Source organism: Bison bison, unplaced genomic scaffold (assembly GCF_000754665.1).
Source record: "Bison bison bison isolate TAMUID 2011002044 unplaced genomic scaffold, Bison_UMD1.0 scf7180017864347, whole genome shotgun sequence".
Taxonomy (NCBI): Eukaryota; Metazoa; Chordata; class Mammalia; order Artiodactyla; family Bovidae; genus Bison; species Bison bison.
In genome coordinates, this window is record NW_011494919.1 from 2,244,489 (window position 1) to 2,253,302 (window position 8,814).

Here is an 8,814-nt window from a genome sequence, read left to right on the forward strand (position 1 = left end):
TTAGGAGTGCAGTAGTAAGGGGTTATCTAGTGGTCAAATAAATTTCATACTACATGCCTGGCATTTCTCTTGTCCACTTGGTCACTGAGTGTGTGTAATTCTTCACCACTTTTCTTTCTCTTTTGAGGCTGTCATAAAGTCATGGTATGATTAAGCTAGAGGAATCCAGAGAGTTTAAAACTGATCCAGTCCAAAAATATCCAATATGTGTTCCTCATAACTCTTGGGTTATAAAGTGGGAGGGTAGATATTTGAGGACCCCTCCCCTAATTAATAAGAGGGGATCTATTTTAGCTGTTTTGTCTCCTGACCTCTCATGTAATGTTTCATGACATAAAATGGTTGGAGCATCTTTGATCTTACTAAATTCATCCCTTTTTATTAACAGATGAGGAAAATCAGGCCCTGAGACTTGAAGTGGTTTATTTCTACAAGATGGTTGTTGTTTTAGTCACTAAGTCATGTCCAACTCTTTTGTTACTGCATGAGCTGTAGTTGCCAGGCTCCTCTGTCCATGGGATTTCCCAAGCAAGAATACTGGAGGGACTTGCCCCACACCCTCCTCTAGAGGATCTTCTTGACCCTGGAAGCAAACCCACATCTCCTGAATTGGCAGGTGGAGACCGTTTCTACAAGGTACTATGGCTTAACACACTAAAAAAAAAAAAAGAAAGAAAAACCAGATTAGATTTGGGTTTCCTGACTTCAGTACTTGAATAGTTTTCCTTTTTAAGACTTTGCCACAGACTTAGTGGCTTAAAGCAGCACACATTATCTCAAAGTGTCTGTGGGTCAGAGGTTCAGGAATGACTTAGCTGGATCCTCTGCAAGACTACAATCAAAATGCTGTCTAAGACTGCATTCTCATCTGAAAGCTTAATTGGAGAAAGGTCTGCTTTCAGGATCCTTCCAATTATGGCAAAATTCATTTCTTTATGGCAGTAAGATTCAGGTCAGTTGCTTCTTCAAGGCCAGCAGCATACAGAGGGAGATTTAAGCAAGACAGATGCTACCCTCTTATGTGATCACATATATTCCACCACCTTTCCTGCATTTCATTGGTTAGAGGCAAGAAAATTTTCTGTCTGCAATCAGCGAAGAAGATTACACAAAGGCATGAAGACCTGAAGATAGGAGCCTGGAAGTCACCTTAAAATCTCTCCACTAGCAGTACAATAACTGTTTCAGCTGTCAAAATATTAGTGGGTGAGAAGGACACTGTAGTGGTTTAAAATCTGTCTAATGTTCAAAAGGGTGTTCTCTTCTTTTGCTCCACTCCCCTGAATCTGGACTGGACTTGGAAATTTATTTCTAATAAACTGGAAGCATGGTGGAAATGATGGTGTGTGACTTCCAAGACAGAAGGCATTGGGATTTTCTCTTCGCTTTCTTTCTTGGTGTCTCACTCTGGGGGAAATCAGCTGCTATGTCACAAGGACCAGAAAGCAAGCTGGTGGAACGGTCCATGCGGCAAGTAATTGAGGAACCTTGTCAAAGGTCAGCTATGCGAGAGTTGGCCTTCTGCTGACAGTTCACATGAGTCAGCCATTTCAGAACAGGATTCTTGAGCCCTAGTCAAGCAGTCAGATTTCTGCAAGTCCTGGCCAATATATTGTCCTGAGAGAAGTGAAGTCAGACCGCTCAGCTGAGACACTCCCAAGTTTCTGACCCACCAAAACTGTAAGATCCATAATTTTTTCCCCTTAAATTACTAAGTTTTGGGGTAATTTGTTACTCAGTAATAGAAAATTAATTTAGACACAAAGTGCTTTATTGTCTGGTTTCACATCTATCAGGGAATCCCCTTCTGTCGTATGATAGGAAACTGTTTCTGGTAGATTTTTAAAAATATATTTATGAAAATCTTTTAAAAATCTTCTGCTTATTTTCCCCTGTGAAGGGACACCGAGCCAAGATAGAAATGTCCACTTTTGTTAGCATCCAAGAATTCTTTGTAGAAAAAAAATGAAATGTTCATGCTATGACCTAAGGCACTGATAGAAAGGGTAATTTACCCTGAAAAAGGCTGTGCTTTAGTTAACACTTATGTCTCAGAGCCAATGTAAACCTCTCCCACTCCATATTCTAGAGTGTGTCCTTCAGCTAGATGAGCACATTTTCTGCAGAGAAATGTTCCAAAGATCAAGCAAGAAAGATGAGGACACTTGTTCTTGGCTGTTCCAGGTAAGTGAAGTCTCAGCGTGGATGCAAATGAATGTGCTCAGAGGCTTTCTTCAGAGAAGAAAATCAGAAGATCAGATCTTCATAGGGAATTATAACCTTCACAAACTTTAAAGAAGTGAGGTGCTATTGTGAAAGAGCCTGCAGATTTTCCCTCCCTCCAGCTGTAAGTTAGTTAGTTGCTCAGTCATGTCTGACTCTTTGTGACCCCGTGGAATGTGGCCCACCAGGCTTCTCTGTTCATGGAATTCTCCAGGCAAGAATACTGGAGTGGGTAGCCATTCCCTTCTTCAGGAGATCTTCCAGACCCAGGGACTGAACCTGAATCTTCTGCACTGCAGACAGATTGTTTACCATCTGAGTCACCAAGAAGGCCCTTCAGCTGCGAGCACAGGAGCAAAGCCACAGAGAAGTTCATCAAATTGGATTGATTTTCTTCATGGGATTGAAATAATCTGGTCTAAGTGAAAAAATAGACTTTAAAAAAAATTGGATTTGAATCTAAAAGGGCAGAATCTGTGATGATCAAAATAACTGGCTTTATAATTGGATGTTAGTGCTATGTAGCAATTATTCTTTACTACTCTGATCCTTCTTGCTCTCGCTTTTATCTGCCATGCATTACACTTTTGTAATTAGGAGCTGATTAAGCCATGGTAGAATGTTTTTACTTTTTTCACTTCAAAAATTATTCTAGAATGTTTTTTTTCCCCATGCATATGTTTCACAAATAGCCTGATTACTTCTTTGGTATTGGTGTTCCAATGATCACACTGAAGTCAACTAATGTGTACTCCGTGGTGGAAGAAGCAAAATTCCTATTGGTTTAATTCAATCCATATTAAATTGTGATATTTGTGCCTTAAAAGGGTAAATTTAACAAGGCCTGGATTTAATTTATCAAGTATACTGAAGTAGGTAAATAACAGCATGGAGCCCAATGCATCAGAGTTGGAAGTGTAATGAGATCAGTAGGCAAGCCCTCCATAAAATTACTTGGGGCGTAGGAGAATCCAGACATAGCAATTATACTTAGCAAGAAGAAGCAGTTCTAGAGAGTGTGAAGCAATTAGTCAGATTTACAATCTCAGAGGAAAGAAGGGAAAATTACTTAAGTTAAACTCAGAAGCATCTTAAATCATCATTACACTGTATTGATCTCAGTTGAAAGTGACTGGCTAGAAATGCTTGGTTTCTCTTTACCATTAAGTATTTCCATAGTGTTTGACTAACACCAAGAAAATACAGCCTGGCATTTGAACCATAGTAAATTATAAGCACATAGGCTTTCACAATGTGTGCGTGTCTTTTGGAAGAAAAGTCTCAGAACATTTAGGAGAGTCGATGTTGATTTATAAGCTAGTTGTATTTTTTTTTAACATTCCTGCTAATACCCCAAAGTAAAGGGTGGGCAAGTACATTTAAAGAAAATGAAGAAGTACACATGGCAGTGGTTTTAAGTGAGAAATATGCTGCACTATTTTAACTGATTTTATATCAAAACATGTCATTGTCCATTTACTTATTGAATGGTCCTAATTATTTCTGACCAAGCTTATTTTTTAGGAAGACAAGAGATTTTGAAATACGCATTGCTATTTTGAAATATCTACTGCATAGTCAGTAGAACAACTGAGAAATATCTTCCACTGATTTGTATAAATACATTTTGAAAATGTCAAACTGTTCATATGGGAGGTCTACCCATCCAATTAAAATTTGGGGTTGGGGAGAGAAACATAAAATTACCCTGCTTGCCAGTAAAATCTATCCTTGAATTTGTCTTAGCACTGTTAGGAAAATTAAGTATTCACACATACTATCTGCGTATTTTTAGCAATGGGGCTAAAATTAGAGACAGTGTCACTTTCACAAAGAGAGGAACAGGCCAGTTATTATTTCTACCAATTCCCTATTAAGCATGTCTTGAAGAGAAAAAAAAAAAAGAAAGAAACAAGATGGTTTAATAGTATCAGTAGGCAGATGCAGTGCGTGCGTGTGTGTGTGTGTGTGTGTGTGTGTTTGTGTGTATGATGTGTGTGTGTGTGCTGGTATGTGTTTGCTCACATGCACTTATGTTCTTTATGATCTTAGCGATCAGAATTGATTGAACATATACACATATACAGAATGACCAAAACCACAGACTAAACTGAATTTCACTTTCTGAAACAGAGCAAAACCCTATGGTCTATGCCCTCCATGTCCTCAGCCTGCTTTTTGTCTGTGGAAAAACTTTAGCCAAAGAATAAGTTTAATCAGAGACCTGAGAAAATGCAGGAACAAAGGAAAACAGTCCACCAAGACTAATAATAGTTTAGTCATTAAGCATAGTTGAGAGCCTTTAGTTCTTCCTCAAGGGCTATAGATAGTATTCTGAGCCATAACCTATGAGCTGTCTTGTATATACTGAAATTCCCACCAAGTGGAAGAAGTTAACTATATGATGACCAAACTGTAGCCATGACATCGGCTTCCACAATTCTGAGAATTGGCCTCAAAGAAACGGGAACAAATCAACTCTGGAACTGAAGATTAACTGTATTTATAATAATTAAGATGATGCTGATCAGACCAGCGCATGATCAATTTCAAGATGACAGTCAGCTGACTGTGCATGCAGCCTCCTCCCTGCATCCTTAAAAGCTCTTTGCCCAGTGGCTGAAGAGTGGTTAAGCCTTTGGACAAGAGTCCTCCCTTCCCCTCCATTGCCAGCATCCAAAATAAAGCAAAATTTCCACCAACCTGCCTCTTCAATGGCTTTTGAGTGGCAGGTAGCCAGATCCTACTTTTCACTACATTTCTAGACTTAAACATCGAAATCCTTCTGTAAAAGAAAAGAGGTAACTAGTCTTAGACCAGTTAAGAGGTCTTAACTGAACCAGAGGCTGTGATGATAGCTTTTTACACATTAGTTATTTAATTCTGAGCAACTAATAAATTATAATACAGCTTCTTGTTTACCAGGACAATCAATTCTTCTAATACTGAAGCTTTGGGAAAATGACAATGTGAAATAAAGGACAGTGTTTATTGGTCCTATCATGGATAAGTCAAAGAACTACTTGCTTTAATTCTATGAATTAAGTGTAAGAAGAATGATTTTTAAATAGCCACAGCTCCTATAGAATCTCTCTCTCTCCCTTTATCAGTTCCTATAAAGGGATGATTAGCTGGGAAGGAAAACTTGAGTTTAAAAAACATCCAAGTTAGTTATTTATATTGCTAAAGGTAGACACCAGTGTTTATATCTTCTTGTTTGCTTATTTTCATGCTTGGGAAACACTTTAATGTGTCCTTATTTATGTAAATAGAAGGTATCAGAAAAAAATAAGAAATATGCAAAGCTACCTTTTTTTAAAAACACATATTGATGCAAAAATCCTTAAAGTTAACTAATTGCATCCAGAAGCATATGAAAAAACAATGCACAAAGTGAGTCTCTTTCCAGAAATCTAAGGATGGTTCAGTTTTAGGCAGCTTTGACCATTTAAATAGACCAAATGTGAATCCAAAAGATCATTGTCCGTGGGTGTTGAGCTAACTTTATATAAAAGCCAACACCCACTCTTCATGGAGTGCTGGACACATTACATTTGCTCTTCCAGATCATCCTTCACTCTGCTCAGTGCCCCAAGAGGCTGGCCTGTATGGATTTCATCAAAGGACTGTTTCAAGCTCTGAGGTCTAGCTGGGTTCAGGAAGAGAGAGTGAGGTCACAGTATTAAGGTCCTGTTTCCTTCCCTGAAGCATGGTTTCCAATTAATTTTGTGCCTCAGAAAAAAGTCACTGCTACCCTGAAGTTGGCTTTTCTATTTAACTTTCTCCCTCTAAGTTCTGGACAGGGTTTCAGTTCCTTGTCCTTTCTATCCTTGGTATCATTTCAGTTTTCTAAATAGCCTTTGAGGATCCTTGATACTCCAGCCTCACCTTAAAAATACTCCCTTTGTTAAACTAAAACTAGTCGAATTTTACTTGTGTCTGACTCTGTGACCCCATGGAGTGTAGTCCACCAGGCTCCTCTGTCCATGGAATTCTCCAGACAAGAATACTGGAGTGGTTAGCCATTCCCTTCTCCCAGGGATCTTCCCAACCCAGGGATTGAACCCCTCTCTCCTGAGGCTCCTGCATTGCAGGCGGGTTCTTTATGTTTGAGGGCTTCCCTAATAGCTCAGTTGGTAAGAATCTGTCTGCAATGCAGGAGACCCCGGTTCAATTCCTGGATTGGGAAGATCCCCTGGAGAAGGGAAAGGCTACTTACTCCAGTATTCTGGCCTGGAGAAATCCATGGACTATACAGTCCATGGGATTGCAACAAGTTGGACACAACTAAGCCACTTTCACTTTCTTTACTGTCTGAGGCACCAGGGAAGTCCTTAATTTCAGTTTGCTTTCTGTTTTCCTTCTGTGACCTTCATTGGTTCATATGAGATGCTTCATTCAGAAGATCTACCATTGTGGTATAGCAATACAGTATATAGACAAAGAACGTCTCTAGTCTTTTGCTGGAGGTTCCTGGCACAGAGCTGTAAAAACCTTTTGAATGACAGGAGTGTCTTTGTCATGCTAATGAGGTGACTCAGGTGGGTCCATAGATAGCTTCAGGATGGGGTCTGATCCCAAGAAGACCAAGCACATGATTAAAATGTTGGGGACTTTGAGGTATGACCTCTAGGAAGCAGAGAGGGGCTGGAGATTGAGTTCAGTCACATGGTCATCGTGATTTAGTCATTCATGCCTAAGTTATGAAATCCTGATTAGAAGCTCAGTGAAGCTTCCTGGTTGGAAAGTCCATTAGTGTGCCTGGAGGGTGACATGCCCTAACTCCATGTGGAGATGGCATGGGGACTCTGCATTCCCTTCCAGAACTTCACCCTAGGAGCATCCTTTTTAAGAAAACTGTAATCTTAAGTATAGAACTCTCCTAAGTTTTGTTGAGTCATTCCAGTGAATTATCAAAGCTGAGGGGGTTATAGGAACCATCCAATATGCAGTCAGTTAGTTGAAAGTCCAGGTTGCCTGGCGACCCCCTCCAAAAATGCAGCTGGCATCTGATGCAAGCACAGTCCTGAGGAGAGCTAAGGCCTTAAATTTGTGGAGTCTGACGCTAGCTCCTGCCAGTTAGGGTCAGAATTGTATTGCCGTACATCCAGTTGAGAAGTGAAACAGAACAAAAATATACCAAATCAGGAGGCAGCATCACGTTTAATGGCAAAACTTTAAAAATATGTCTACTAAAATCAGGAAAACAATTATCATATTGCTATTTTCATTTTTAGTAGTACCGTTTATTAAGGTTATGAATTTTCACAGAGTAAAAAATTGGTTTGCTGAATCTTATAAGTTCTAAATGTTTCATACTTGTTTTTATAAAATATTCTTTCTCTTCTCCTATACACTCTCTCGTTTTTACCAGAATCTGTGTATACCAAAGAGTAATTTCTAAGACCCTGCCCCCGCATCCCCCAATACACTCTTTCTTATTTGTAGCCTTCTGTGTTTCTTCTTGGTCAACAATAGTTTATCTTAGGGTTTGTTCTTGTTGTTTCATAGTCTATGGTATTGGACTAATGTATAAAGAATCTGCTTGCCAATGCAGGAGATACAGGAGACACGAGTTTGATTCCTGGGTCAGAAAGATCCCTGGAGGAGAAAATAGCAACCCAATCCAGTATTCTTGCCTGGAAAATCCCATGGACAGAGCAGCCTGATGGGCTACAGTCCATGGGGTTGCCAAGAATTGGACATGACTTAGCAACTGAGCACACATAATGATATCTGTTATTATAGTATCACACAGTATGTTTGTTTTCAGTGCTTTAAATATCCTTTGTGCTCTGCTTATTCATCCTTCCATGTAACCACAATCCAACTACTAATCTTTGCTGACTGTACAGTATTTTTTGCTTTTGTTTTATTTAGTTTTTTTGTTTGTTTGTTTTTGGTTAGGGTTAAATGAAATGATGAAATGTTTATAAAATTCAAAGCACTGAGCCAGGTATATAGCAAATGCTCAGGAGATTTTAGCTTCTTTCCTTTTCTTAATTTCCTAAATGAACTCTGAGGTCTGGCTTTTAATTATAGACGTTTGAAGAACACTCTTTTTTAAAATTTTCCCTTCTATAGCAAGAAGATCAAACCAGTCAATCCTGATGGAAATCAGTCCTGAATATTCATTGGAAGGAAAGATGCTGAAGCTGAAACTCCAATACTTTGGCCACCTGATGCGAAGAACTGACTCACTGGAAAAGACCTTGATGCTGGGAAAGATGAAGGCAGAAGGAGAAAGGGACAACAGAGGATGAGATGGTTGGATGCCATCAGTGACTCTATGGATATAGGTTTGAGCAAGCTCTGGGAGTTGATGATGGACAGGGGAGCATGGAGCACTGCAGTCCATGAGGTTGCAAAGAGTTGGACACGACTGAGTGAACTGAACTGAAAGACCACTCTTTTTTAAAATTTTCTTTTATATAAGAACTAAATTATGAAAAATTATTTTTATTATATTTAGCCTATACGTATTAGTTGTTCAGTCGTGTCCAACTCTTGACTCCACGGACAGAAATCCATGGGATTCTCCAGGCAAGAATACCATAGTGGGTTGCCATGCCCTCCTCCCAGGGATCTTCC

The 8,814-nt window shown here is 39.3% G+C and overlaps 1 long non-coding RNA gene across 1 annotated transcript; it reads left to right on the top strand.

Moving 5' to 3' along the window:
* The first annotated feature begins 1,511 nt into the window (after positions 1-1,511).
* LOC104999192 lies at positions 1,512-8,344 on the top strand. The gene is made up of 3 exons (XR_826562.1): positions 1,512-1,680; positions 2,090-2,184; positions 8,308-8,344. It is a non-coding gene; the product is annotated as an uncharacterized LOC104999192 (long non-coding RNA).
* Positions 8,345-8,814: the final 470 nt, after the last annotated feature.